Source organism: Dasypus novemcinctus, chromosome 10 (assembly GCF_030445035.2).
Source record: "Dasypus novemcinctus isolate mDasNov1 chromosome 10, mDasNov1.1.hap2, whole genome shotgun sequence".
NCBI classification, from domain to species: Eukaryota; Metazoa; Chordata; class Mammalia; order Cingulata; family Dasypodidae; genus Dasypus; species Dasypus novemcinctus.
Genome location: NC_080682.1, coordinates 113,793,265 through 113,798,990, shown reverse-complemented (window position 1 = coordinate 113,798,990; position 5,726 = coordinate 113,793,265). Strand labels below are relative to the sequence as shown.

At 37.7% G+C, this 5,726-nt stretch overlaps 1 pseudogene; it reads left to right on the top strand.

The window, feature by feature from the left end:
- Nucleotides 1-386: 386 nt before the first annotated feature.
- Nucleotides 387-4,700, top strand: LOC101443668 (eukaryotic peptide chain release factor subunit 1 pseudogene; annotated as a pseudogene).
- The last annotated feature ends 1,026 nt before the right edge of the window (nucleotides 4,701-5,726 follow it).

Below are 5,726 nucleotides of genomic sequence, written 5' to 3'. Positions count from 1 at the left end.
ACCTGGGGCTGGAACTGTTTCTCTTAGAACTGTTAAAGCGTCTTTAGAGCCCGGAGTGCCAGCGAGGTGGAAAAAACCCAACGGTGGAGCTTTTAGAACAAGAGGGCCTAGCGACCCCAGAAAGCTTGATTGCTGTGCTTGCTTCTCTTGCTGGGGCTTCAGAAACTCGGGCAGTCGAATTTGTTCACGAACCATTCTGTCCCTAGTCCCTGCTGGGTCACCAAATTGCCCCCTAGCAAAAGCGGGTTCTTTTTTGGCAACACATGCAGCTGCCTGGAGAGAGAGAGCCAATGTGCTGGTCAGATCCCCTGCTGCTGCAGAGCCGCCAGTGGGGAGGAGCGGCCTCTGACACCCAGGCCTGGGCCATTAGGGCAGAGGAGACGAGGATGGCACACCTCCCCAGTGCTGCCGATGAGAATGTGGGCATCTGCAAGGTCAAGAAGCTCAGCAACAGCTGAGAAGGAGCGTGTGGCAATGGCACAAGGATGATTTTGTTGATCATTGCTCCCAAAGACCAGATTTCATGAGTGGCAAACGTTAGCAGATGAGTTTAGAGCTGCATCTAACAGTAAGTCATGAGAAAACCACTAGTCAGTCCTGGGAGCCTTTATATCTGTACAACAAAGACTCAAATTTCATAGAAAAGTACCTCCAAATGGTCTAGTAGTTTACTGTGGAGCAATTGTAATGGAAGAAGGAAAGGTAAAGAAAGTCAACATTAACTTTGAGCCTTTCAAACAAATTAATATGTTATTGTATTTGCGTGATGTAAATACCTTACAAAAGCTCTTACACTACTGTTTTTGGATGATAGCAAGTTTGGCTTCATTATAATAGATGGCAGTGGTGCACTTTTTGGCACACTCAAAGGAAACACAAGAGAAGTCCTATGCAAAACAAACACAGTAGAGGAGGTAAGGCTGCCTTGCATTTTGCCTGTTTAAGAATGGAAAATTGACATAACTATGTTTGGATAGTAGCTGAGACTTCTGTGCAGCTGGATATTTCTGGGGTCAAAGTAAATGTGGCTGGTCTCATTTTAGCTGGATCACCTGACTTTAAACTGAACTAAGTCCTAGAATAAGAAAAGCAAAGAGGAAGGTATTCCCAAAGCAAGCACAAGGAATTAAATAAGAAAGAACAGAACAGACATAAATGAAATCGAGTACATAAAATAATAGAGAGAATTAAAAAAAAAAAAGGTTGGTTTTCCAGGAAGATTAACAAAATCAACAAACCCTTAGCTGGAACTGACAAAGACAAATAGAGAAGATGCAAATAAATAAAATAAAAAATGAAAATGGGGTCATTACTACTGACCCCACAGAAATAAAAGTGGTCATAAGGGGATACTATGGATGTCTATATGCCAACCAACTTGACAATTTTGATGAAGTGGAAAAATTTCTAGAAACATATGAACTCTCTACCCTGACTCTAGAAGAAATAGAAGGCCTCAACAAACCATTCACAAGTATGGAGATTGAAACAGTCATCAAACAGCTCCCCAAAATGTAAAACCCAGGACCAAATGGGTTCACAGATGAGTTCTACCAAGCCTCAAAGAAGATTTAATACCAATCTTACTCAAACTAACTTAAAAAAATGAAAAATGAAAGAATGCTACCAAACTCAGTCTATGAAGCCATTATCACTCTAATTACCAAAGTCAGGTAAGGATATTACAAAAAAAGAGAATTACAGACCTATATCCCTAATGAATATGGATGCAAAAATCCTCAAAGAAATACTCACTAATCGAATCCAACAACACATTGAAAGAATTGTTCATCATGATCAAGTGGGTTTTATACCAGGCAAGCAAGGGTGGTTCAACACAAGAATATCAATCAGCATAATACACTGCATTAATTAATCAAAAATGAAAAATTACGTGATCATCTTGATTGATACATAAAAGGCATTTGACAAAATATAGCATCCATTCTTAACAAAAATACCACAAAAGATAGGAATTAAAGGAAATTTTATCAACATGAAAAAGAGCATATATGAAAAGCCCACAGCAAACATTGTACTTAATGGGGAAGGACTGAAAGCTTTCCTGTTGATTTCAGGAACAAGATAAGGATGCCCACTGTCACCACTGTTGTTCAATATAGTGCTAGAAGTTCTAGCGAGAGCATCAGGCAAGATAAAGAAATAAAAGGCATCCAAATAAAAAGGAAAAAGTAAAACATTTGCTATTCACAGATAATATGATCTTATACCTAGAAAGTCCTGAAAATTCGACATAAAAGCAACTAGAGCTAATAATCAAGGGTGACAGGATACAAGATTAATATGCAAAAATTGATAATGCTTCTATTCACTAGTAATGAGCAATCTGAGGAGGAAGTCAGGAAAAAAATCCATTTACAAAATAACAAGTAAAAGAATCGAATATCTAGGAATAAATTTAACCAAGGATGTAAAGAACTTATATTAAAAAACCTACAATGCATTGCTAAAAGAAATTGAAGAAGACCTAAATAAATGGAAAAATATTCCGTGTTCATGGATGGGAAAACTATATATTATTAAGATTTAAATTCTGTCCAAATTGGTGTACAGATTCAATGCAATTCCAATAAAAATTGCACTAGCAGTTTTTAAAGAAATGGAAAACATAATTATCAAATTTATTTGGAAGGATAAGGGGCCCCAAATAGCCAGAAATAGCTTAAAAAGGAAGAAGAAAGTTAAAAGGTTCTCACTTTCTTTATTAGGATTATATCCAGAAGAACTGAAAACTGTGATACAGACATTTGCACATCAGTGTTCATAGTGCCATGGAATCAACCCAAGTGTCCTTCAACTGATAAACGGATAAACAAAATGTGGTATATACATATGATGTAATACTGTGCTGGTGGCGGATTTGGCCCAGTGGTTAGGGTGTCCGTCTACCATATGGGAGGTCAGGTCCGCGGTTCAAACCCCGGCCTCCTTGACCCGTGTGCAGCTGGCCCATGCGCAGTGCTGATGCACAAGGAGTGCTGTGCGCAGGGGTGTCCCCGTGTAGGGGAGCCCCACGCGCAAGGAGGGGAGCCCCACGCACAAGGAGTGCCACCCAGCGCCAAAGAAAGTGCAGCCTGCCTAAGAATGGTGCTGCCCACACAGAGAAATGACACAAGATGACACAACAAAAAGAAACACAGATTCCCGTGCTGCTGACAAAAAGAAAAGCAGACGAAGAAGACGCAGCAAATAGACACAGAGAACAGACAATGGGAGGTGGGGGGGGGAAGGGGAGAGAAATAAATAAATAAATAAATCTTAAAAAAAAAATACTGTGCTGCAGTAAGAAGAAATGACATTGTGGCACATATGATAACATGGATGAACCTTGAAGACTTTATCCTGAGTGAAATAAGCCAGACACAAAAGGAAAAATACAATATGAACTAAAATATGAAGAATAATGGCATCAAGTTAATTCCTAGACTATAGGTTAAAGGTGATAGGATAAGGACTGAGAAGGGGTACTAGTGCTTAATGTATGTAGAAGTTTTAATGAACTAGACTATGAAAGTATGGAAATGTATAGAGTTGATGGTAACACGTTATAGTGAGTAGAACTAACACAGCTTGTTTATAAATGGGATTGTGGCTGAAAGGGTTAGCCTAGGGATATACATGTCAATTGAAAGAAAGCTAGAGAATAATCTAGGGTCTGAATCACATAGTGAACCCAGAGGTCAATGAGATTTGTGGTTAATAGTGCAAATACAAGAATGCCCTTCTATGAACTAGAACAAATGTACGTCTCTATTAGAAGGTGGTAAGGATATGACATGCATGGGAAAAATACAATTAACGTAGCCTATGGACTATAGTTAACACAATATTATAATGTTCTTGCATCAATGCCAAAGAAGTACTGTGTTAATAATATAGGGATCTGGAAAAATACACCAAATGTACTCTATAGACCATAGCTAGTGATAATAGTCTGATGATGTTATCACCTAATCTGTAACAAATGCTCCACAACAATTTAATGTTTGGTGGAGGGTTGTTGTATGGAAATTCTGCACACATGCATGAGTGTTTTTTAAGTTCACAAGTTCTCTAATAAAATATATACCTATATATAAACTGAACTAAGTCAGTAAATGTTTGATCAGAAGTTGCAAACAAAAATTTTAAAATTAGTTGATCTCTTCTATGGTGGAGAAAATGGATTCAACCAAGCTATTGAGGTATCTACTGAATTTATCTCCAACATGAAATTTATTCAAGAGGAGAAATTAATAGGTTAATATTTTGATGAAATTCAGGACACAGGCAAGTAATCTTTTGGAGTTGAAGATACACCAAAGACTTGGGAAAGGAAGCTGTAAAGGTTCTAATAGTTTACGAAAATCTGGATATAATTAGATATGTTCTTCGTTGCCAAGACACAGAAGAAGAGAAAATTCTCTAACTCTAGAACAAGAGAAGAACAAATCTCATTTCACTGACAAAGAAACAAGACAAGTACATGAGGTAATTGAGAGCATGCCCCTGTTGGAATAGTATGCTAACAAATATAAAAAATTTGGAGATATATTGGAAATTGTCACAGATAAATCACAAAAAAAAATTCCGGTTTTTTAAAGTATTTGATGGAATTAATATATCTTGTGGTAGATTTGCAGGGAAAGGAATACCAAGCAGGAGGCAATGAATTTTTTACCTTGATGACTACTAGGTAGTCAATATGAGTCTGGAAAACTGTGCCTCACCCTTCAACATATAACTCAAGGAGCATACTCATGGTGGAATTCAAAAAGAGACCTACTTTACAATTGGGGCATTTCTAGAATTTGACCCATAGCCATTGGATAGGGAAAAGAAAACCAAAACAAAGCTAGACCCCACCTTACACTTTGGTTTGTCATGATGTCAGCACAGCAGTCTAAAACTACATTCCTAAATGCCACTTGGGACTAATTTTATAAAGAATCCCAGTGTTTACTTTGGTTGTTCTTGTATTTTATGGAAAAATATGATTTTTTAAACTTCATGCATAGAAGCAAAACTACTCTAACTGCTGTAACCCTTCAAAAATTAATAGAAGTGAGATCATACTGGTTTGTTTCTTATTTTGATTGGAGAAAAATTAAATTGCTGCATTTTGCAGTCACCCATTTACATGGCATTCTCAGTTTGGATACATAAGATAAACTAAATGTGATAAAATGTAGGAAACACTCCCCCTTTCCCCCCCAAAAAAATGCCGTTTCTTTTCTCACGATGAACCTTTAAAGTCAATTTCTGAGACACCAGGGTTTCCAAGAGAGAAATAATTTATTTGGTTGTACAAGCAAAGGAGCCCAGCGGCCTACTGGTCCAGAATTGCCTCTCAGATTTGCAGAAAATTTAATATTTTATAACATTGGCGTCCTAATGAGTAATTGGTGGGGGAGCTGGACATATTTGTTCATTAATAAACTTTAAGGAACAGGATGGGGGTGGGCATCAAACCAGAGTGAGTCACAAAGTTACAATCATCATCAGAGATCAAGGCTCTGGAATAGGATAGGAAGTACAAAGTTTTCCATATGGATGTTAAATAGGAGTGTGGACTGGTTACCATCCCAACAGGAGCCATACACAAGGGTGAGCCTAATCTATAAACAAGGGTAAAGTCAATCTAGATTTATCATCTCAACAGTAAGCATGCACAAGGGTGAGCCTAATCAGTAAACAAAGGTAAGGTCAATTTAGATTATTATCTC